This window comes from Adiantum capillus-veneris, chromosome 21 (assembly GCF_014529385.1).
Source record: "Adiantum capillus-veneris isolate H3 chromosome 21, ASM1452938v2, whole genome shotgun sequence".
Classification (NCBI taxonomy): Eukaryota; Viridiplantae; Streptophyta; class Polypodiopsida; order Polypodiales; family Pteridaceae; genus Adiantum; species Adiantum capillus-veneris.
This window is the reverse complement of record NC_140951.1, coordinates 90973793-90999747: the sequence shown is the minus strand read 5'-3', so window position 1 is coordinate 90999747 and position 25955 is coordinate 90973793. Positions and strand designations below refer to the sequence as shown.

Genomic DNA, 25955 nt, shown 5'->3' with positions numbered 1-25955 from the left:
CTAAAAATCCACCACAAGCTACTTGATTGAGTAATCACCTTCAATGTACGGTGTGGATTTTATAAACTCTCTTGTAGGGCCTAGGTACACATGTAGTGCTTCTAAACATGGGAGAAGACTACCAAGGAGTACATTGTCGATGCTCAATCCCTCATATTTACTAACAATAATTAGGGAGTTAGGTGGATTATCTATGGCCTTTTCAAGATTGTCGTCCACAAGGATGGTGTCTGAAATTGATGTGATCAATGGACCAACGGAAGTGGCAAGGAAATTCTTAACATACACCACTCCAGATTGTGATCCCCTTCTCTCAAGGTGTCGCTCCTCACAATGTGTCTGGTTCAACAAAAATTTGTATCATAGCTCACCATATCCTACCTCTTGATAGCTACTTTTCAATACTCCCATCACTTCTGATGATTGGGATCTTGCATTGAGATCCACACTGACTTCCAAAAGTTGAAAGAAGACTCTAAGAAATTGAAGCACTCTAGGATGAAGGGACACACCCATTATGCCTATAATGTGTTTTTTCATGGAAAGTTGACGGTGCGCTATCCCTCACCATTGCTTAAACAACAATCCATTCTGGTGTTAAGGACTAATGCAGTTTTTTGTCCATTCCGCGTATCTGTGCCTACAAGGGTGCCAAGTTCCAAACACACACGATAAAGGAAAGCCATTAATACTTCCTCTTTTTATCTTAGCCACCTTGAAACACAAAAGGTTTATGCGAGTGCTAACCTTCAAGGAGTCTTGAAAACTCACTAGCCACCTTTAGTCTCTCCACAAGGACAACATGTCTTCCCATACGTAGAGCCGCTCGCTTCATGATTCTAGTGCCCGTAAATGCATGCAATATCACCCCACTTTCCTCTGTGTATGTGCTTATTATCAAAGCCAACCATGCAGAATCATAGAGATCAAAAGGAAGGAGAGAGAGAGAGAGAGAGAGAGAGAGAGAGAGAGAGAGAGAGAGAGAGAGAGAGAGAGAGAGAGAGAGAGAGAGAGTCTCATGAACCAACCAATCTTGGCAATGAATAACTGATACAATTTACAATGGGAGCAAGGGGTCACATATATACCCACCTCAATAAATTGCCCTTCCCGGTCTTTGACAAATAAGTAAAACAAATACCTAAAAGCCAAAGTAAATAATGGGATCACATTGGGTAGTTCACTTGAGATGCCTAAACTCTAACACCCTCTTTGTAGCTCATAGTGGACATAAATAGTGAGACCAAGTCAATGAAGAAGCTACCATGGACACCTCAATAGCTGTACACCCCACTGGGTACACCTTGGATTTGCTATCCTCAACTTTGCTCCTTTGAACAATACCATCTTGAGCATTGGTTGACTTGTAGAAAATTGAATTGGATCATTGAGTAGCATAGAGAAATTATATAGTTTAGTGAAAGATGCATACCAAACCAGCAATAATTAAATTGGGGGAGCAATCCTTCTTGGTTGCCCGAGAATAAAGGCAATATCCATTGGTGAGAGGGTTGGCTAATGAATAATCTTGTGCTCCTTAGGTTCGAGTCTGAGTACTTTCACGTACACATAGTACATATGTTTGCATGCCAAAAAGGATTCGTTTGTCTTCTCTCGCTTTTGAAAATTCAGACACCTGCATGCTGAACTCCCTCTTATACAAATCTAAAAAATGTTCTCAGTAACACTCGAAAAATTACATGCTCTGGGGACTTTTTCACTTTCTCCAAAAAATAAAGCCATCATACTATTACATGCTTCCAATTTCTTCATGGCCTTTTTTGAAATTCCATGCCTCCATTTTTTCTTCTGTGAGCTGCTACCACCTTCTGGGCAATCACTAGCCTTAGGTTGAGCACTTACCATTGCCTTCTCTATCCTGAATCTAGTCTGTTGTAGTGCTGTAAGTTCCGATGTGGAGATATCTGTCCCTCTTGCTACAGGCCAAACATTTGGAGCAGGAGGAAATTCTTTGACTTGTTTTTTGATTGACTGAGTATGTGAAATGTCATGATCACAAAACCATAACCACTGTTCAATTGTTTTACCCTTGAAAATCCTTTTGGACCATGTGCATGGAGCAACGAGACCAATAGAGCAAAGAGATTGTCACAATTTTTTCTGTCCACCATTCCAAAACACTTTCTTTGAATTTGAATGGGCATTCTCCTCAGAGCCCACTGATTGCATGGCACACTAATCTCCAACACACTATCTCTTTGAGTTAACAAAGGTGTGGTTGTTCTTTTTTAGATCCAATATCATCATTATTATCACTAATTTGTAGTGGAATCGTAGAAATACATGGTCCCTGGTTATCAAGCTTGATTTTTTTGGGCCGATTGTGTTGGTTTCACTGCCTAGATTCCATGACATATTTAAGCAATGGGATTATTTATTCCTATTCTACCCCTCTTTTTGGGTTGTACTATTTTTTTGTCTCCATGCAAAATTGGTTGCACATACATTGGAGTCCTTGCAACAGCCTCCTGTATAGCAGATGGGCCATGTTGACCGGAGTTGGAGTGTGTTGAGATTCAACTCGAGAAAGCACGATCTCCATTGTGGGACCCGTTCCTATATATCACCTAGTTGTATATCCCCAAATGCTTTGCACATTGAATATATGAATTCATAACATCTGTTACACATGCATCATACATAGAAATTTTTCTTTTTCCACCTTCACCTGCTAACCACCTGGCATGCACACTTTCTGATAAATTAATATTGGGAATTTGTGCCCGCTTTCACAGACTTAAATCAGCTTATGAAACTCAAAAATACATAGCAAGAAATTTGTAAATTTCATGTATGTAAAATTTATAAACTTTGCTAGCAATATAAATTTTCATAAAGCTACTTACATTTGTACCAATTCCTCCCCAGTGAGAAATTTACTGTTCCCACCATTTAAACCATTTGCTCACTCTTGTGCTGCTCTCTGTACTTGGATGTTGTCTCCACCATTTTTGAATGGAATGTGGCTTTTAAGATGCAAGCTCACTGGTCTTACAGGCTCTCCATTCCTCACACATATCAATGTGGTGATTTGTTAGGTTTTGAGGTATCCACGTTTTAGCATATTTGTGCAGACCCTGCTCCCAATGAAATAGACACGACCGTTCAAGTCCCTCCATGATATTATTCAGCTCACCATTGAAGACTGTTCAAATAGCATACCAATTTGCACTTGCCTCAATATATATAAAACCTGCAAAATCAGCTCCACCATGTCCATACTTTTCCATTGTTGAATTAAGGTTCTCCCAAAAATTAACTTGAGTCTTCACATCCTCCTCTTTAGTTTCACATATAGCAATTATCTGCAATGATCATATGTTGCAAGATATTCAACATACACATTTTCACACAAATTTAATGAAGCAAAAGAAATATGAGATATCTTAAATAATTGAAGGTTACCTTGGATCAAGCATGACATTGTTGCCCAACCATCTATTCTATGGGTAAAATCAAAATGCACCCACACATTTCTTAAGTCATCCATTCCCATTCTCGTTCGTTTCATACAATTTACTAGATCAACCCCAAAACCCGGTCCCTTTGTGGACATTTTAAATAGAAAGCACTTGTCATCCTCTTTGTCATGTCCATGAAATCTTTTCCCATGGTAAAAAGGAAACATGCACTTTTTTTGAAGTAATAAAATATTATCGTATCCATCCCCAACTACAACACCTTGAATCTTCCTCTATTTGGAAACAATTGAAGTAAACCTACAGGATGCATCCCAAGAAAGTTAAATCAATAATAGTTAAAATAATTTACAAATTCAAGGAACAAAAGTATTTTCTCACACCCTTTGGTTTGAACAAGTGGCATCATTTCTTCCAGAAAATCATTGAATTGTCCATTGAATGTAGCTTGAGCTTCCTCACCAATCAAGGAGTTAAGCAGAAGCTATTGCTCCACTAACATTTGAATTTTTCTTGGACCACCCTTTTCAATTTTTAGTACTACACCTACCAGTTTAATATGTACTCTTGCAATGGTAGCCCTAGAGGTACCTGCCTTAACATTATGCTCATGTCTAGAAATTGTACTGTTTAGACATGGGCATAGTCGAGACATTGTACTGTCTTGAGACAAAACATAATAGATTTTGTAGGAACAAGCAACAACACAAGTAACAAACTTTTGATAATAATGACAAGTTTTTACTTTCTTCTCTTCCATAGCAAGGCAGTCTTTCTTGACCTGTCTGTCCAAATATCCATGAAAGTCTCTACCATTAAATTTTTGTTCATTAATACAATGAGGACATGTTGAATAATTGCATTGCATGTACCCCAAAAAATGGCTTAGACGATCAGTTCATGCTAGTATCGCTATGGTTATAATAGATGGGCAAGTCCACAAGTGACCATCAAAGCGTTGTTCAAACCCTGACATTCGTGTTGTTTTATCTCGAGTTGCATGCAACTCAAAGCACAAATTTTCATCATAATGTTGTGGAAGTTCAGTAACTTGCAAAGGAGCTCCATATAATGCTAATAGATCCTTTAACTTTTTTGCCCCTAGATTTTGTTGAATCCAAGTGATGATTCGCTGAGTTTTGAGCTTTCCTATTTTTTCACCCCACTACTTTCAAGACGAACAACGCCTAAAACCTCTTCAGATATTTCTTTATCATTTGCTTGCTCACTGTCGGAATGAAGCAACTCAAAGAATCTCGACAAAGACCCATCTATTAAGAAATGTTGATGACCTTCAACATCCCACTGTGGTTGCAATAAGACTTTTGTTAGGCCACAATCACTTTCAATAAGAGCAGATAGTGTTTGAAAATGCCAAGATGGAGGCAGCAAGCTTTGCAAATAGTAAGCACTAAGCAGCAAGGAGTTTCCCCTCAAATGAATGCCGTGGGTGACTGTCTGATCACCAACCTTCCAAGTTATTATCGCTTTTATGTTGGACATATTATCTTAAACATAGGTTTGTAGGGTATTGTGGTGAAGACGCGAGAAAGATGTTGTGGATGGGGATAACAAGAATACAATAAAACAAGAGAAGTCGGGGGCTTCAAGACAAGGTTTGTGAATATAAGATCAACTTAGAGCAGGAGGATAAGTCAAGGTGGTGAAGGTTAATGAAAATTAACGGTTAAAGATGGATTTTACTTTTAATCATTGCTTAAACAAAAGACCCATGGATTTACAAGAAGACCCACATATTTTTTCTATAAATATGTATATTCTTGCATAAGATATTGTGAATTAACACTGATGGCTCAAAGGATAATGGAAATCATAATTGAAGAAATTGCACATTCAAACTGGCTAGTACGTCATTTAATACATGACGGTTGCGCATGTATGTTCATTCAAATAGGTTGGCACATAAACCTTCCAAAAAGGAGGGACGTCTAAATTGGAAGCCCCTCTTTTCAAAAGTAGAGCAGTCCCATAAATTAGATTTAAATATGTACAAACTATAATTTTATGCGGGCAAGTGGAAAGGTGTCGTGTCGAATTTGATGGGCCTTTTACTTTCTAGAGGGTGGTTCTAGGACTGCATTTAATGCAGTGTAATAGGTCCAAACCTTTAAAAGTGCCTCCAACCTTTAATGCATTTTGATATTGTCTATATATATATATATATATATATATATATATATATATATATATATATATATATATATATATATGAGTGTGTGTGTGTGAGCTCACGTGTATATGTTTAAGTGTACATTTAAATTCATCACATTAGGTAATAATTAAGAAAATATACAATGCAACAATTTTTTTGTTCACCAATGAATATCTTTTTATAAGGATAAATTATTCACAAAGTATATTTATTCTAAATCCTAAAATATATATATTTAAGTATTTGTGTTTACTATACGTTTGTTCTATAATTTAAATTAGTAGCTTGTATATAATTATTTATATGTGAAATCTCAAATTGCATAATTAGTGTTATTTTATATCTTATAAGTGTTTATTATATATATTCTATAAGTGTTTGATATATATCTTTTTCTATAATTGTTTACATATATATTCTATAAGTGTTTAATATATATATCTTATTCTATAAGTGTTTAGTTATTTAAAACATATACCCGTTATAAGTGTTTAATGTATATATTTTATAAATATAATACATGTAAAGTGAAATGAAGTGAAGTGAAGAAAGTGAAGGAGACTGTTTTGCTGTGAAGAAGAAGAAGGAGAAGAAAAGGAAGATAAGGTACCTACTCATGTGTGTGTGTGTTTGACAGAGCTCCCTAGCGTTTTGGAAAACCAACAGACCTAGCGTTTTTGGAACAAAACAGGCCAGCGTTTTTGGTTTCATGGTGTGTGTGTGTATGCGTTTCTACTCATGCGCGTGGGTGTGTGTAAACTCTTGCACCAGACGAGATTTTGTGTGTGTGTGCGTGTGTGTCTGCCATAGGATCTCCAATGGAGCTCCAAATGGATCTCCTCCATGCCTTTCAAGGCATGCAGGAGACCCAATGGAGCCCTAATGGAGCTCCAAATGGAGTTCTCAAGTAGCTTGCACACACACACACACACACTCACACACACACACACATACACACACACACACACACACACACACACACACACACACACACACACACACACACACACACACACACACACACAAACACAAACACACACACACACACACACACACACAAACACAGCAACACATGACACACATACTATCATGCGTGCACACACACACACACACACACACACACAAACACACAGCAACACATCACACACACACACACACACACACACACACACACACACACACACACACACACACACACACACATAACCTTACAGTAACACATGACACAAATATAATCATGCATGCACACGCACACACACAGTGTGTACACACACACACACACACACACACACACACACACACACACACACACACACACAAACATAGAAACACTTGTTGTAGTACACACACACAAACACAAACACACTTGTTGTATTACACAAACACATAGATTGACATAGAAGTGTAGAGATATGCATATGTCGGAGTGGTCCCATATTTTTTCCTTCCCATGAGCATTGTGGTGCTGCACGAAATCAAGTACGCAATGGGGAATTTTTTTATATATTTGCATTTTGCGCTATTATGCTGTCAAAATTTTGGTGTTTCTATTTGGATTGTTTTTGCTAAGAACTATTTGCTATTTATTGATTATAGTTGATAGAGATTATGGTTCGTAGACCATCTAAACATGCCAGGGCAGGTCCCTGCAGTTCTCTCTCAAAGTAAGTTCAAATATACTAATCTATTTGTGGTCTTGTTTTTTTTATGTATCACTCAATATACTAAGCTATTTGTGGTCTTTTTGTTTTTTGCTTTTAGGAGTAGGATAAACATTAAGGTCTGGCACTACAGAACATAGGGCCAATGCACAATCTTCCATTGCTTCTTCCAATGTCTGTCAGAAAGAGGGTTCATTGCATGTACCAATTGATGAGGATATAATGGGTGATGTGCATGAAGAAGAGGAGCCCATAGATATTCATGCTACACAAGGTGGAGAGGTATGTAGCAGGCTACAATGTCACTTTCATAGGACACACAATTAGTACAATTGGTATGGTCTAGTTCACACTGGACGGACTCTCTGGGCTGGGCAGAGACACATGGCATGGATATGAACGGTGGTCTAGTGGACATCGTGGCCACGTCACCACCTCCACTCAGTCTAGAGATAGACTTAGATGGCTGACATTTATGAACCGTGGGTGGCTCTTTATGGTGGTACATGTGAGTAGTATCTGTTGGGTCAGGATAGTCATCTTCTTCATATATGGTCCAATGTCGTCGTCTAGGGGAGCGAGTCTATACACACAACACATTTGCACCATCCCTGCACATCTGAGCCTCGATACCCCCATTGTACCTGTGAGTTCAGGGCTAGAGGTGAGTGTGTTTCCACGCTAGAGTCTGTATTGGTTCTTTGAGATAGTCGAGTCCTATGTTCTGGTTTGCTGTTGTGTCTCTATGTGATTAGTTGTTATCTATCGTTCCTTTGTTTTCAGTTTGTTTTGAGTGATATTGTCATGCACATTGCACTGAGTGCACCCACTGTAGAGAGCACGACACACTATCCGCGCTACAGGTGCTCTCATTTCTGGCGATCATGGTGGGACCTCAATTGAAGTCTCACTCTCTCTGTTGAGGTACAAATCAAGGAGCTAGTTGGGTTTTACCTAACCTCGCCTTCTTCCCCTCGCCCTGGTCCAACCAAGCTCTCGTCCTGGTCTAGTCCTTCCTCGTCCCCGGTCCAGCAAGGTGGTCTAGTCACTTGCCCTGGTCTAGTCCTTCCTCGTCCTTGGTCCAGCGAGGTGGTCTAGTCACTCACCCTGGTCTAGTAGAGTCCAAACCTGTGTTCAACCAGTTAAAGGTCTTCTTGCCCAAAGCTTTGTTGGGTTTGTGGTCACTGCATGACACATACAAGGCGGTCATTAGAGCATCAAAGCGCACTACTGAGTCCTCTGAAGAACTACAACAGAAGAAGTCAACCTTTGGTACCTAGTAAAAGTCCACCAACCTCATCACCCATACCTCCATCCGATTCTACATCTTCCAGGTCACCTTCCCCAGTAAAGCTCTCTCCCATTTTGTTACAGCAAGTAATTAAGCAACGAGATCCTGAGCAAGCAGGCATGGAGGCTTTGACCAGTGTTTGGCCAAGGTAAACATCAAGTTTCCTACTTTCAAGGGACTCTCCTCAGAAGATGTAGACAACCATGCAAAGAGGTTTGTATCTCTCTGTAGAGGTCGTGGTCTTAATAGAGAAGATTCTTATTTGGTACTCTTTCCATCTACCTTGGATGGCTTGGTAGACAAGTGGTACAACCAGTTCACAGAGAACCATTTTGCAACTTGGGCAGCTTTAAGACAACAGTTCTGTGCAGCATTCAGGCCAGGTGACTACCAGGAAAAGGTCTTGGATGAGTTGGCCAACATGGTGCTTTAGCCATAGGAGACTTTTGCAGAACTCATGACTAAAACCAAGTCTTTGGTTGCCAAGATTCCTCAACCACCAGGTGAGTTCATGGTCAAGAAATGGGTATAGAAGGCGTTTCCAAAGACTTCTCAGTAAAAGTTGAGAGAGAATCTCCAACCTGATGCCACCTTGGAGGAGTTTGTTGCGGCTACTACTAGGATAGAGGGGGCAAGGAACCTATTTACCAACTCTTCTCAGGTAGAGACTGCCTCTGTACTCTTGGAGAGTCCATCTGACCCTTTGAATTTCTTACGTAGGGAACTTGAAGCCCAAAAACTACAACACACTCTTCAAGAGGAGAGATTAATCTCTCTTAGACAGGAGAAGCCCCCAAATCACGAGGCTTTGGATCAAATTTAAGAGAGAGCTAGAAGAGATTCGGTCTCAGCAGGAGACTAAAGCTATGGTATGGTGCAGCTTGTGTTGCTCTCCAGGACACCCTCCACAGGACTGTCCCCTTTGGGCTTATTGCCACTGCTACGAAAAGTCTGGGCATGAGGACAAGGACTGCTACTACCTCAAGGGATTGCGACAAATACATCAAAGTCTTGGTCCTACTCTTCAACAAGGGCCAACACCTGCATCCAACATGGTCTATCCCTGTGGCCATCCACACCACATGCCATCTTTATTGTCAGCCCCTCCTATGCAAGGTATGCAGAGCACTGTTCCCTCTCAAAGCTTTTATCACACCCATGCTCTCTCCCCACCTCACAACTTCTATGCCTCCACCTCCAACTCCATGCACCGAAGCAAGGACCACCTCGTCCTTCGACTCCTCCATTGAATTGGCCCATTTTGTGCTACAGATACGGGGAATATGGTCATTACCAAAGCAAATGCCTTCTGCCCAAAAGGTCCCGTCCTTGCCGTCATTGCCCTAAAACGAAGGATCACTACAATAAAGATTGCCCTAAACTTTGTGCATCCACGGCTGCGAACCCAAATCAAAGCCAAAATGAGTTTACCTTTCCCAAGCTCAATTTGATAGCAATTAGCACCACTCCTCAACCACCCCCTCCTGCCCATGTGGTTACCACTCAAGAGAAGTTGCAGTTGGTAGAGGAGCCAGCGGGCGTCCTCACCCCGTCCCAGAGAGCAGCTCTCGGTCTTAGTGTTCCAACACGTTCAACTACCCCACACATTCTCCCAACAATGGATACACTGCCTTCAACTGGTGCCAAGTTTTCACTCAGTGAGAAGCAAGAATATAAATCTTTGCTCTCCGATATTGATGAAGCCTTCATGGAAGCAATGGCTGATCTACAGTAGATCAAGGTACCAAAAAAGCCACTGGAAGAAAAAGAAAAGCCTACAACAAAGACAATCTTGAAGAACACTTTTCAACAAGTGTGCTCTATGACATGCTGCGGCTAGATGCGAGTTTTTGAAGTGACACCCTTACAATTATTCAATCACTTTACCCCTGAGCAGGTCCTAGTGGGAGGCACCTCCCAGTACAACCATCCGAGTCCTATATGATATCCCATCACGCTACTCCCTCACGGATTATAAAAACTGTTGTCTCACCGTGTCCGTCTGGGGGTTGCAATTTTTAGGAGTAATTGTGAATGGTGGATCTGGCATCAATATGATGCCTCAATTCACAATGATGGCTTTTGGCTTGTAGCCTACTCGACCTGTCCCCTTCACAGTCACATTGGCCCTGTGGGCATAGTGGAAAAGGTGCCTCTGCAGGTACAAGATTTCACTTTTAGTTTGGATTTTGTTGTGATTTGTCTTCCACAGGTGGAGGGCGGATTTCCCTTGCTCATCGGTAGACCATGGCTGCAACATACTAAAGCACTTCATGATTGGGGAAATGATGCCATGTGGATACATACTCCTGGCTCCTCGATGCAACCAATTCGCCTAGAAGGAGGCATGCATCCCGTCGTGCAACATAGTTCTTTGTCCCTAGAAACCAGCCTTGAATTGGAATAGCCTACTCCACCTGACGGGTCAGATGATGATCTGTTGGAGTGGTTGGATGCTAACAAATCTATGCCCTGTTTTGGAGTCTCGATTCACTCTTTACTTGAAGGTACACCTTCTTCCAATGTTTCCACAATAACTAAACCTAATGAGCCACCTGAGCTAGCTCAAAGGTTGAAGGTCACAAAAGCTACTCCTGATGCGCCCTTGGTGGAAGCCTTTGAATTTGGTGAGCCTATGAAGAATCATAGAAGCGAGAAGAAATCACCTCTACAAAAGTTCACCCCCCCTCAAACACCACCCCCAGTGGTGTCTGCTTCTCCGACTAGAACAAAGCTCTTCTCTGTGTCTAGCGATCTCCCTTCACAAAGACCGTCCTATTTGATGAATTCCTTGCTCATGGCACCTCCTCATGCTCTCCATCAACTGTTGCTCTCTGTAGCATCTCCTCTTTCAGCCACTGGACCATGGAATTCATATACAATGGAACACGAATACTTCTGGCTATACCTTGCATTATAGATGAATATATATTTTCTATCTGCCACCCCTCACATCCCTCTCACCCCATCTACCCCCTATCCCCTGCACCATGCCCCTCCCCCTCACACTCACTCGCCCCCCCCCCCTACACCCCCTCGCCCATGCCTGCTCACCCACACATCCTTTGATGAATTTTTTACTTCAGGTTCAGGTGAAACATTTACACAATAAGATGTTGTACTCAAACATGACAATTGACAAGTTGCTTCATCTATGTCAAGGAATACAACTCAACACAAGGCATCTTGTAAGTGATAAGTTTGTGGACTTTTTTTACAAGAAAGTGACTTTGCCATTAAAAAAATTTGTGTTTAGGAATTGTCAATGAACAAACAATGAAAGCTAAATCTAATGTGCTTGAGGCAAGGGGCGATGAACAAGAGCCATCACTTGTGGTTGGAGGTGAGGAAAATTGTTTCCCTATGTTAGTTGTTACTTTAGATTCCCCATGCGATAAATTTTCTTTACTATGTGTTGTGATTAGATGTGATTGAACAATGTACCCCACCACCATGTGAGGAGGAGTTTCAGATTCCACACATGTTGATCGATACCACAAATCTATACACAAATATTTATATACAATGATGAAACTTCAACTTTTAACAATTTTGCATCTTTTGGTGTTTGTTTTGTAGCTGAAGAGAGTGACTGGTAGCAGTAGATCCATTCAACCATAATGAACAAATCGGTTGATCCAAGCTACATAGTATTTTGTTGAGGATGAGCTCCACAACAAGAAGAACTTTTTGGATTTGAGGGGAGAGGACTTCCACACGGTGCAATGCAATCATTTTCCATCTTCTCACAAGCACGACTGCTAGAGGTATTGTGGAGGTTGGAGTGCCCGCTTGGAACTATCTTGATATACGTCAATTTCCCAAACTCTTCCTCCTTGCATGGGAGTACTTGGATGCATTCAAAAACCTTGTTGTGCTTGCACGGAGAGATCATGCATTCCAATTGTCTGTGGAAGCTTAAACAAATGGGTTTTTCTTGGACCATTCATTGATTGTCAGGTGCTCTACTCCATTTGGAAGTGAGTGTGGGCGCACGGTGAGTAACGTATCCTTGTTTGATTTATTGAAATGATGGCAGTGAATCAAATGTTGAATTTTTTGACTCAAATGTGTTTTTTTGTGATAGTGGCGTACTCTAGAAATGTTGGTGTATGGGAAGATTGTTAGTGTGAGAGTTGCTCGTGTTTACGACGGCGACGTTTTCTTTGACAACATAGATGAGAAACAGTGGATGCTTAAGGAAGATGGCACACCTTAGAGAGGTAACCAACAAAGTACCCTTCCATTGTGTCAGCTTATTTGTCACATCATGTTCCATATGTGCATTGGTACATCTTGCAGGGGCTATGGAAAGAAGCAACGAATTTCAAGAAATGGGGATAAGTGTTAGAGTTTAGGCATCTCAAGTGAACTGCCCAACAAAATTTACCGAGGTGTGTATATATGTGACCCCTTGCCCTCATTGTACATTGTATCGGTTATTCATTGCCAAGGTTGGTTGGTTCAAGTGAATCTCTCTCTCTCTCTCCAAAGCTTACCTAACTTCTGACTAGCCAAATAGACCCTAAACCTTGACTACATTGGTAAGCTATCAAAATTTCAACAGCATAACAGCGTGAAAATGCAAATTAAAAAAAATTCCATTCCTTGCTTTTGTGCACTAGCGCAATGCTCACGGGAAGAAGAAAATATATACCCAAGAAAAGTATGTCTTGGTATATCATTGTGCACACCAATCCAAAGCTCACCTAGCTTTCATCTAGCATTGTATATACAAAACCATGATTAAATTTAAAAACATGATTATGTTAACAAGCTATCAAAATTTTGACAGCATAACGGCATGAAAATGCAAACCAAAAAAAAAACCCCATTCCTTACTTGCTTCCGTGTAGCAGCTCATTTCTCATGGGAAGAAGAAAAAAAATACTCAAGAAAAATATATCCTGGCATATCACTATGCACACCAATCCAAAGCTCACCTAACTTTTGTCTACCATTGTATACATGAGACCATGGTTACATTTTCAAACATGATCAACACAAAAAAGAAAGATTACATTGACAAGCTATCAAAATTTTGGCAGCACAACGATGTCAAAATGCAAACAAAAAAGAATCTCCATTCCATACTTGCTTTCGTGCAGCAACCCAATGCTCATGAGAAGAAGAAAATACATATGCAAGAAAATATGTGTGGGTATATCACTTTGATGGATGCAAAGCTCTCACCTAACTTCTATCTATCATAATAAACATGAAATCATGATTGCATAGACAAACACAATTAACACCAAAAACATATCTTCAATCAAACCAAAAAAGTGGCACCCAAACACCATAGTCATATGTGGTCCCATACATATCATATTCTAGAAAACAGTATGGACTACACCAATGTAAATGTCAATCAAGGGCAATGACATCCGGGCTCCTGTTGTTACCAGTCGGTGTCCTTATCACTATTTGCATAAACTGCTGGAATAGCACTTACACATCGAGCCTTGTAGCGTGCAATATACTGTTGAAAGACCTGTGGATCACTATCCAAGTAGAGGTAGTGTCTAGACAACTCAGCACAGACATAGCCCAAGCCACACATCCAGAAATATCAACAACGGAGGTTTGTTCCGCAGTAAATGTCCGCACAAGCCAGTTGAAAATAAAAGAAACATGCGCATATTTACTTTGCATAACATAGTCTAACAAGACATAGTAGCATGCATATCTTCTTATCGAAAGAAGTCAAGGCTACGCTCAGCGGCACCTCTAAGAGAGTATCCTCCAATGTATTCTCCATTACCACGCTCCACCAGTATCCCGAATTTGGCATCGAATGAGTTTTTGTCCACGCACTCTCCATCTCATTGGTCGTAGATAGGACGTTGACCCTTATGATAAAACAATTTTGACAATAGTGTTTCCACCTACAAATTACAATTAGAGTGTGATCTAATTGAGGAAGCTTCACGAAAACTATGACCATGCTTTTTCAATCAGCAAATAGCTTTACTTACTCTCTCAATCTCAATGGTATTTCGCACATAACCATCGGGGATCAAAATAAGGATGGTATGCATCATTTTGAATCCCATCTCAATGGCATGGCCAGACACAATGCCAAAGTGATCAGTGGAGCTTAGGGTGATGTCCCACCCATTGTTTCCACATACTCAGAAGCTATTATGGCCACTTTCTTACTCAATTTTTGAGAGAATTAATTCCATGGAGGGACCTGCATATTATGCTTTGTAAATTTATTTAAAGTTCCTAAACTGTCATAGAGTAGAGGTGAAAAATAAATTAGAGCCATTCCCATTGAGCTTGTGAAGAATGCATACCTCATTCTCTAAAATTGCTCAAATTTAAAATTTGTTGCAAACAAAAGAGACGCCACTTCATTTGTCTTTTCCCCATCAACATTGGCTAAATGTAGAAAATCCAAGATCCTGCATACTATCAAACATTCACAACACACACCACATAGTCAATCTTTCTTCTCACATGTATTTACCATTTCTCATCATTGAGAGAAATTTTTTAAACATATGTCATGTTGCCAATAATATTCACAGCATAATATATGGAGGACACTGCATAATCTGAAAATGAAATATTTCATCAACACTTGTCGAGTAGATAGAAACTGACAGCTAGATATCTTTACAAGCAAGTTTACCTGTGGAAACTTGAGCATATTTTTTGTTCTTTTTTTGAAGAGGTTGCTTTCTTGGAAGCCGAGCCAATCTCCTCAATAACCTCTTCATTTCTTTCAAGAACGTTCTCTAAAGTAAACAAGAATATGTTTTTCTCACAACTATGAGCACTTTCGCAATTTTGTACTTTTTATTAATGCAAAAAAATGGCCTTTATATAAGTTCCCTTCATTGCGTGGATATGTGCCTCGAGCGTAATCTAGCCACCAAGGGAAATACTCAATTTTCCAATCAATTAAACCATGATCTCTCATCTATAGCGGATACATACACTCCTCATAAGACAGGTCCCTCCAACTTTCAACAAAAACTGGCATCTTCTCCAACAAAGTTTGATCGTAAAGCTGAATTATCCATCTACATAGATGTAAAGTGCATTTAACTTTCTTTGAGCTCCTTTAGCTAGTGATTTATTTATTATACAAACTCTAAGTGCAAAACAGAATCTCAACCATAAAGATATCAATTGTATTACCTGAATAAAACCTCAAAGATTCTATGAGCTCTGGGATTTCTTCATCCGACTCTTTTGTGTTGAGCTTACTCCAAATCTCCATAAAAGAATTATCAATGTGCTTCCTCAATTGATGATGAAACCATGCTTCAAAACCCTCCGGTAGTTCATCAACCATTTTCCCTTTGATCCTTAAGCACTCCTTCAAGATACTTTCCCAATATCATTTTTTACGCGAATACATTCTAAATTTCATGGCACTAATATAACGCTCAAAAGAAACATCATCTACACAACAATGCATCAAAGAGTGCAATACTTCTTTTTTCCTATAACAACCCATAAATGCATTGACTCATTTGATGATTTCATGTACATTTTTTGGCCACGGATTATTACCTCTTTGGTGATCTTTTAGAAGTCGCAAAGAATGGACCTTGTCTCTTGTAAGGCCCACCTGGTCCTTTTCTCTCACCCAATTGAAGTTAATAACAAAGAGGAGAACCCTTGGCCATTGGCGGGGTTGGCAATGGCCAACATCTATGTTGCATTTGCACCAAATGAGTTTCAAGCCTTGTCGACTTACTATTGAACATTTTAAAACAACAAAAGGGCAAATTAGATAGCATAGCATAGACAATACAGCCTTATATTAAACAAAAACAAAGCGCATCCAAGTTTGAAGGTGGTGATTGCCATCCCAAATGATAAATTTTTTTCCCCTAGAATCATCGCTAATTTCTTGCCAAATAGGCCCCTACTCTTCTTTGTCTAAATCGGAAACATAATGTTGATCATGGACAAGCTTCTGATATGACACAAGGAATGGAGCTCCAAGCACAATGTATCCAGACATCTAAACCTTTTCACTAAGCCCTCAGTGCCTAGACCCACTGCTCTAATGGTTTCATTTTCCATCAATCTGCAAAGAGAAATGCGAGGAGGTTCCCTACCTCTCTTTACAATAAACCCCTCTACAATCTCCTCAAATATGAAACCATGAACATCCTTATAGGATGATCGACAGGTTTAGCAACAATTGTTGTTACTTTAGACACGCTTTGGGCTACCTTGTAGCGCGGATAGTGTGCCGTGCTCTCTACAGTGGGTGCTCCTCAGTGCAATGTGCATGACAATCTCACTCAAAACAGACTAAAAACAAAGGAACAATAGATAACAATTGATCACATAGAGACACAACAGTAGACCAGAACATAGGACTCGACTATCTCAAAGATCCGATACAGACTCTCGCGTGGAAGCACATTCAGCTCCAGCTCAGAACTCACAGGTACAATGGGGGTGTCGAGGCTCATATGTTCAGGGATGGTGCAGACGTGTTGTGTGTATAGACTCGCTCCCCAGACGACGATGATAGACCATATATGAAGAAGATGACCATCTCAACCCAACAGATACTACTCACATGTACCACCATAAAGAGCCACCCATGGCTCATAAATGTCAACCATCTAAGTCTATCTCTAGACTGAGTGGAGGTGGTGACCTGGCCACGATGTCCACTAGACCACCGTCCGTATCCCTGCCACGTGTCACTGCCCAGCCCAAAGAGTCCGTCCAATGTGAACCAGACTAGACCAACTGTACTAACTGTGTGTCCTGTGAAAGTCACTGTAGCCTGCTCTACAGGTTGCCCACCACAAGACCGCTCACCGTCTCAGTGAGAGGAATACTAAAAAAACTATGGAAGAAAACCACTAGGTACTGCATCCGTACATCATTCGTGAAGCAGGTGCTACATGCCTCAAAAAGTGTAGATAAAAACACTACAGCACTGCTTGCAAACACCTTAAGCCTTTGAATAGGTAGGAACCCAGAATGATTGCATAGTCCAAGAATCCCAATTGGAAAAATAGAATGAGGCTCCACAGCCAGGAGATATGCTCGGTTTGAATCCAGCGCATCTTTATCTTCCATAACCATAGTGAGAGGAAAATGACCTGGCCCATGCTTCAGATGAACCTTGAAACACTTTCTGCACAACACTCTTCTCGAAAAGAGGGATGACCATAAGGTGGAGTAACACCACAAATAAAGTTAAGCTCCATCGTGATGGCAGAATGAAAAGCATTAACAGCAACAGGATGGCAACTAGGTGAATGCTTGAAAGCCACAAGAAAACAGCCAAAAGGCTCTTCATCTTGCTCGTCTACTGTGAAACACCAAAAGACTTGCTCCAAAAACTCCAAAAGCTAGCAGCCCTGGCAGAGCAGAGTGTACTGGTTTCTTTTTTTTGCATTTTTTTCTAGAGGGGAAGGGCTAGGTAGATAGTAGGTAGGGGTGAGGCCTAGGTAGGGGGACGGTGAGGGTGAGGCATAGGTAGGGGGAGGGTGAGGGGTAGGTAGGGGGCGAGGCCTAGGTAGGGTGAGGGCGAGGGGTAGGTAGGGGGAGGGCGAGGGAGAGGCCTAGTTAGGGTGAGGGCGAGGGGTAGGTAGGGTGTAGGTATGGGGAAAGTCCTAGGTAGGGGGAGGGCGAGGGGTAGATAGGGGGCGAGGCCTAGGTAGGCGGAGGGCGAGGGGGAGGCCTAGGTAGGCTGAGGGCGAGGGGTAGGTAGGGTAGGTAGGGGGCGAGGCCTAGGGAGGGGAAGGGCGAGGGCGAGGCCTAGGTAGGGTGAGGGTGAGGGGTAGGTAGGGGGGGAGGGCGAGGGGGGTGGCTAAGGGCGAGGGGGAGGGTGAGGCCTAGGTAGGGTGAGGGCGAGGGGTAGGTAGGGGGCGAGGCCTAGGTAGGGGGAGGGCGAGGGAGAGGCCTAGGTAGGGTGAGGGCGAGGGGTAGGTAGGAGGCGAGGCCTAGGTAGGGGGAGGGCGAGGGGAGGTGGGTAAGGGAGAGGGGGGGCTAGATAGGGGTGAGGGGTGGAAGGGGGTGGGTAGGGGCGAGGGGGAAGTGGGTAGGGGCGAGAGCAAGGAAAAGTCTTCTAAAACCAAGTAGCCAATATTAAATGTTACCTGTAGGTGTTGTTTGTGGGGCTCGATGTGGATTAATGCCTAGAGTCTCACGTGGTGCCTCAGCTGACAGGACGAGGTGGCTTCCATGCTTGGAGGGGCATAGGTACTATGAGGTTCTCTCCAACAATGTCCACTCTTGGGTCTCTGCTATGCTATGTATGATTTAAATGTGGTGGCAAAGAAGACGTGGTGCTATTGGTGCCCTTGTGGGCAATGCTTCCCTACAAAATTCTTTTAAGATGCAAGTCAAGTTACACATCTAAATAATTACATTTTATGGCATACATGATGAGGGGGCATGATCACATGTGTTGGTTGCATAGCCTTTGTTGCTCTTGGCCCGGGAGAGGGAGGTGGCATGTCACCTTTTATCGGGGTCATCCTCATCGCTCTAGGCCTGGAATTCAGAAGGAAGTTCACCATCACTAAAGCCTTGGAGAACGATCTTGAATCTCATCTTCACACAATTCCTCAAACTTTGACTCCATATCCTCCTCCTTCTTATCTAGGGCTAAAGGTTTCTACCCTGCAAATAGACACTTTAAGCTACACAATGCTTCAACAAGGGTTGTTTTTTAGCATACCAAACTAGTGGGACCAAACTCATGTCTTTGGCGAGCAATTTTTCATTTTTGTGTGTACTTGAATTGATCGCGCTCTTCCAAGGGAAATTTGTCCTTGGAAAAGTCTACAAATAAAGGACATGCTTCGTAAATATATTTTGGCCATAGTGCTATCCTTTGCTCCTCCATGTACATGCATGCAATGTGCTTCAAATTTAACCAGTCTTTGATAACTGGAACCATTTTCATTACCCTAGCTTCTTTGTCCAGCTATAATAGTTAACATCCATAGTTACAAAGACTTTGTAAATATATAGTTTCAGAAGACTTTGAAGACAACTGGCTGGAGAAAGACAAACTATACTTGTCAAGACATCTGTAAAGATTCCTCTTAGCAGTCAATGTTGTACCCTCTTTTTGTTTTTGATTGTTAGCCTTAAAACCTCCCTTCAACCTATCAACCTCCGTCTGGAAAAGTTTGCCATTGTGCATCTTTTGCCAACCCCTTATTGTGCTCTCCAAGGTTTTGTTTATCTCGAGGCAGCGAGAGTGTTGCAATTGTGCATAAAGTTTATTGGTCTTGATTATAAGCCTATTCTACTTCCAGGGGTGGGGTGGGGGGGGGGGCACTATATGTAAAACCTATATATTGTGTGCATTCAAGGACTATTTATAAAAGTCCTTAGCTGTGATTTTTTCACAAATAAAAGGGACCCTTTTCCTATTCAATCTGTATTTTTTTTTTTAAGATCATTTTTTCAACACCCTTTTGTATGTGAAAATGTGAAAAAATATAGAATAAAATAATCTCTATTGTTGAACCCACGTGATCGGAACTTTTAACTGTAGTGACCACCCCAAGTATTCCACCAAGTCTCTCTATGCAACCACCCTCGGCAGAGGGTTCCATTACCTTCAAAGAAAAAAGATAGTTTGTTTTTTATCATGCCATGCCTCCTTGTCCAATACATAAAGATAGACAATTGGACTCACTCAAAGCATTTTTAATCGTTGGATATTTTTATATGGGATCCGCACTTAAGAGAGCACTCAACACACTACTGCGATGGTCAGTAGGAAGATCTTCACATGCAAGGTAGTCGGTCACCATTGAGCCACTTTGGCCTTTTGCTCCAATTTACACCAATCAACAACTTGAAATGGATATGACATGGTACATATCATGACAATGTGGTTTACTTTGGCTCATTAGTTGGAAGAGCACTAACTTAAATCTTACCTCCACCAATCCTCTCCTAGTGAGGGATTGACTATTGCGACTGCCCTTTGCGTGTTCTTTCAGCTCTTCTTATCGGCACTGTAAAATGCATCGCGATACTCATTTGTGAACTTTTCTATTGTAAGCTCTTCTCGTCGGTTCAGCACCCCTTGTAGTTCCTTTGTGGATTTCGCCTTCAAAGACATGGAAATTCTCAAAAAAAAGAGAAGAGTGTCCTAATTTCCAACCTATTCAACAAAATCCTCAAAGAAAGTCCATCTTACTGGATACAAGAGTTGCGAGAGGACAATAATTGGCACAATTATACCAACGTCGATGCAAGCCACCATGCTTATTGGTCTCTACCTTGAGTTTTATGTGTAACCATCTTGGAGCCTCCTCCTCAAGTCCTTTTAGTATTGTGTCCATGCTAGATGTTCCCATGGCTATGTAGAAGTGCATACATATGTTTTGTCATTCATTCTAGCATTGATTGATGAGTAGAGAAAGTGTTAGCATATACCATGGTGTCAATTTAGTGGTGCACAATCTGGTCTCATTTATGGAATTGCTTACCTATTTAGTCTGGCTACAACAATTAGCACTTTGCCTTCATTTTCGCTTGTAACATTGAGGGGAGAAGCTTCCACATCGCAATGGTACTTGGGATCAATTTTGTGGGATAAACCAAAAGATTGTGGTTAGCAAAGAGCATATAAACAACACAAAAGGGCATAATAAATCTCTCAATACTCAATCTCCTCGTTCCATGCTCTCAAACGATGGTTTTCATCCCACGTGTACAACAATTTTCCACTTAAGTTTGTCCAACCAACATTCTAGAGCTGTTGCTAGAATTTTTTATTCAAGATAACCCATATATGGTCCCATGGATAGGTAACATCATTGCTCACATTGGTTGTCTCTCCTGTTGGCATCCTTAAGGACACCAAAAATCATGATCTATGTGAAACATATCCGTTTTGAGAGGACTCTAGTGCCAAATTGTTGACTTTGTTCAGAACTGGTCAAATTGCTGGGTGCGATAACAATCAACAGAGTGGCACAAGAGGTAAAGATTTCTCTCTTGAAACCTTTGATAGGAAAAACTTGTTGTTGGATGGAAAAAACAAGTTGAATGGTTTACAAGGCCAAACATGCAGTCACATACCTCCAAATGACGGGTAGTCTCATCGAGTAAATCCCACTTTCGAGTTGACTTCTCCATTATGGTAAAGAGACCATGCTCTTCATCACAATCCTCATCATAAATGCGTTCATCTCCATTGATGTCATCATTGGAGCCAAGTTTCAACTTCTCACAGTGTGCAAATTTGGGCATATATACTCTTGCAGGTAGTTCTTCCTCAGCCTCATCATCCGAAATTTAAGATGCTGGTTGTTCAAAGGTTTTTTTTTTTAGCTTTTCTCATTGAAAACCACTTCTTCTTTGTGACAGGCTCCTCCCAAGTGGGATCATCATCCTATAATATCTTCTTCTTGGGTAGTTGACTTCCTTGTATACCTGGCCTCTTTCTACCCTTCAACCAAACAAACAAGACACGTAAGTGGTATGTAATTCTTACCTCACTCAAATATCCAGATTAAATACCTCAGTTTGGTTTTGTTGCATGTCATCTTTCGTCTCTCTCTCTCTCAACTTGATATGCAGATTTTGCACCCGATCGAGTTGACACTTTTGTTGTCCCCATAGGTGTGTCTTCTTTGGATTTACTTTTAGCTACATTGCTACGTTGCATGAAAGATTGCAATTTTTGTAGAAAAGCATGGAGCCACAATGAGATAATTGCAAATGAAAATAAAGATCTCAAGGATTTTGTATCCATTTGAGACCCTAAACTGCTGTCTACATTCTCTCTACGCTGCGATGGAACAAGTTCATCAAAGAAAAGTTTTCAACAAAGATCACCAAAAAAGACAAATTCAAAGGATTTTATCGATGTGATCACGATCGTGTGATCACATTAATAATGCAAGTAACTACACATAAAAAATATGTGATCATGTTAATTGTTAACGTGATCTTGATGGTGACTTGCGAAAACCAATAGACTTGGTCAGCCCATCGAGTTTTTGCATTTTCCCTACGGGCCTGTCAGGCTTCATAGTTTTTGTGATGGATGTTGGAATTAGGGTTGCAGGAAAACACACACATCTTGGAGAAGACGAAGGAAGCTCATTGTAAGATGCATTGTCTTTACCACCAAGGCCCCGTGGATCACAATCTTCTCATACTACAATGGGGATATCTTGGGAGACATGATGTGCCGCCTGCCATTCGTCCAAGGAGCGTTCATAAGTTGCATGTACATGTTACAATATGGATGGAGGAATACCACCAAAAAATCAACCCTTACCAGAGATAGAGACTACACATCTCAAATCAATGATTGAGCAGATGCCAACAACAATCTTACACACTCTTATTGATGGTATTGAAACTTCTCACTTAGCTAGTATAGTCATTAGGAAGAGAATGGGGTCTAGGAGGGCCATTTTATTTGTCACTTTTAGGAAGTCAAACCTTTAGTATTAAGAAATTAATCAAAGTTCAGCTTTTAAATTCAAACAAGAAAAAAGGCTAGTTTATTTAAATTCAAAATTTCCCCCCAAAATAGAATCTAAAATCTAGCCGATAAAACCATATCGTGTAGCATATCTATGGAAATACCTTGATGCATAGATTGCATATCTATGAGATCATATGTGGGAGTTATGGAAGGCCGTAAATCATAAAATTATCCACCTCCTTTTTTTTTGGGGGGGGGGGGGGGAAGTGCATCCTTTGACCACTCTTACACATCTCTTACACACCCACCATTCTTGTACACATGGCATACACCTATTTGTCCAAATGTTAATCACCTCCATAAGCTCATGGCAAATAAAGAGGCCCTGCTAGACCCCATTCTCTTCCTAATGTGCACAACAATTTACATCCCTACAACATAATGCTAGATTTTACTCGCATAAATAAACCTTGCATTGGCATTATTGATTGGGACATGATTCTTAAAACACCAAACAAGTGCATATCAAACAATTTTTTATATAATGCAGCTCAATCGGACTTTGGAATTTTGGAGGCAAAGGAAGCAGGGGAACGAGAGCTTGCAAAGTGGCCGTGAATTGCTCTAGAAATATATGATCCACAATGCACAGATGCCTACTCAAAAGCTAGCAAAATTTATGCATTAGGTTTTCTAATATAATTTTGGAGTGTAGCTAGGAAAGTCTATTTCCTAGAAGAAGTATTTTACCACCACGATCAAGATGCCATGAGGGCTATTCAGATAAAAGTGGACGGTTGGATGAAGTTAAGAGAGTGCGAAGCTAGGAGAAACGCATTAGATATTTTGTTATTCTTCAGAGAGCATTCAAAGACAGACCTTAATCTTGTCTAGCGACCGCTTATTGAAATTGCACCATCTTTTCACCCGGCTTGAACATTTTGTACTTTGGTATTGACTTGTTGTTTGTGTATTTTATTTGCATTGAAGTCTATGTTTTGGGTGGTTCACCTCTCTTGAAGTATATTTGGATTAGCTATCTTTAGTCAATTGTCTTGTGGTACAATTGGATCAATTGTGATATTGATTTTGCATCAATTGCAGAATATTTGATTAAACTACCTTTAGTCAATTGTGGTATCTTTGAGAGTGCTGAATTGAGAGAACAAATGTTTGTCAAAGATATTTGATATTTTTCTGTATGTCCATTGCAATTCTAAGATATTATGGTTGATGAAGAGCAATATGTAATGTGCTCTAGAAAGAAAGAAATGCTTTTAATGGCGTATAATGTGCATACCGTCCAAAAGAGCCCGTTCCAATCCTTGCACCTTCCACTAGGGCTTTGTGGCGAGTGCCGATTAGATGTGCGCACTTGGCATTCAATATAGTGCTCCTGATTGTGCTAGTGCCGTTGGCATCTGATCGACCACCTACGGCCGCTTGTGCATCTTGGGCCATTTTCAATCGCTTGGGTAAGGAGGCTTGGTCTTGAGATTTCACCCGCTTCATCTTTACCTTATGCTCCTCCCATTTGTTTATCCCACATCTCTATTTTTTCCATATCGCAAGTGGGAGGAAGATCTTATTTTAAGTCTTTGCAGCACACTTTTATATTGCTTTAGAACTATCCTAATCTTGTGGTGGGGGTTGAATTCTCTATCCTTGTAGGAATCAACAACTCATACTGGCCTTCGGCTTGCAATTTGTGCTTTGTATTCTCCCACATAGCAATGGTGAGATCTTTAATGAAGACGTCACTTTCATTAATTTCTTGTATGCAACCATCTGCACATGAAGATATTGCCAATTTACATTCTTTTTGAATGGCACGCATAATAATTTTCTTTTTTCTTTGGCATCATTTTTGCACCAAAAAAAACAATATATTATATACAGTTTCATGGGTTCAGTGGCACTCTCATATTAGTTCAGACAAACCATAACCGTGAAAATTATACTAATACAGATTGATAACCATAACCAAGTCTTCAAAAAATTGTGCAAGATTATATTAATACAAACTGATAACCATTTTCACTTTAAAATTCTATGTTTAAGCGTGCAAATGCATTAAAAGCAAGTAACTTTCAATAAAACCATCTAGATCAAAAATACAGGTTAAAAATCCAAAACATTTCAAAATTTTATGAAAAATTGTGATAGACCATAAGACATGAGTTCATATTTTGCATGTTGCACTCTCACACTAGTTCAGACAAACCATAACCATGACTTACAGACTTCAAAAAATTGTGCAAGATTATAATACAGATTGATAACCATTTTCACTTTAAAATGCTATGTTTAATCATGCAAAATTCATTAAAAACAGATAACTCTTAAAAGACCATCCAAATCAAACGGTACAGGTTAAAAACCCAAAATATTGTGATAGACCATAAGACGTGAGTTCATGCATGTTACCACTTCAACAAACAATGTTACAATAAAAGACATGTGCATCATAATGTACACATTGACAATCTCATTTTAGCTCATTTTAAAAAGTTAATAATGTATAATTCCATAACAAAACCTTGAAAATCTGATGCAATTTTAACAAACCACTCATAAAATGAATAGAATGTTTTGCAGTTTAAAAAGATTAAATAGAACATCTTACATGCAAAATGTGTGCATATACCTTTTTAAATTGAAAGTATATTAGCTATTTGTAGACATAGAAAAATAACAGTGTGAATTTTAGGGAAACTATAACATTTGGTTTTGCAAAGATGTTATTCATTAAGGAGACATTGTTGAGGTTGTATAATAGTGATATCATATGTTATAATTTTTATGACTTCTATAAATGTAGCATTTAAAATAGCAACGATGATGAATAAAACTTTCTTTTTGAATATGATTAGATAGTATACATTTTTACAAGAACACTTAAAAACAACAATTACGGACATTTCAAACATTTGTATATGAAATACTCTTCACGGCCACATTACCGACCAAGTATTTCATATAC

At 40.3% G+C, this 25955-nt stretch overlaps 1 pseudogene; it reads right to left on the bottom strand.

The window, feature by feature from the left end:
• Positions 1-21783, bottom strand: LOC147431332 (uncharacterized; annotated as a pseudogene).
• Between the last annotated feature and the right edge of the window lie 4172 nt (positions 21784-25955).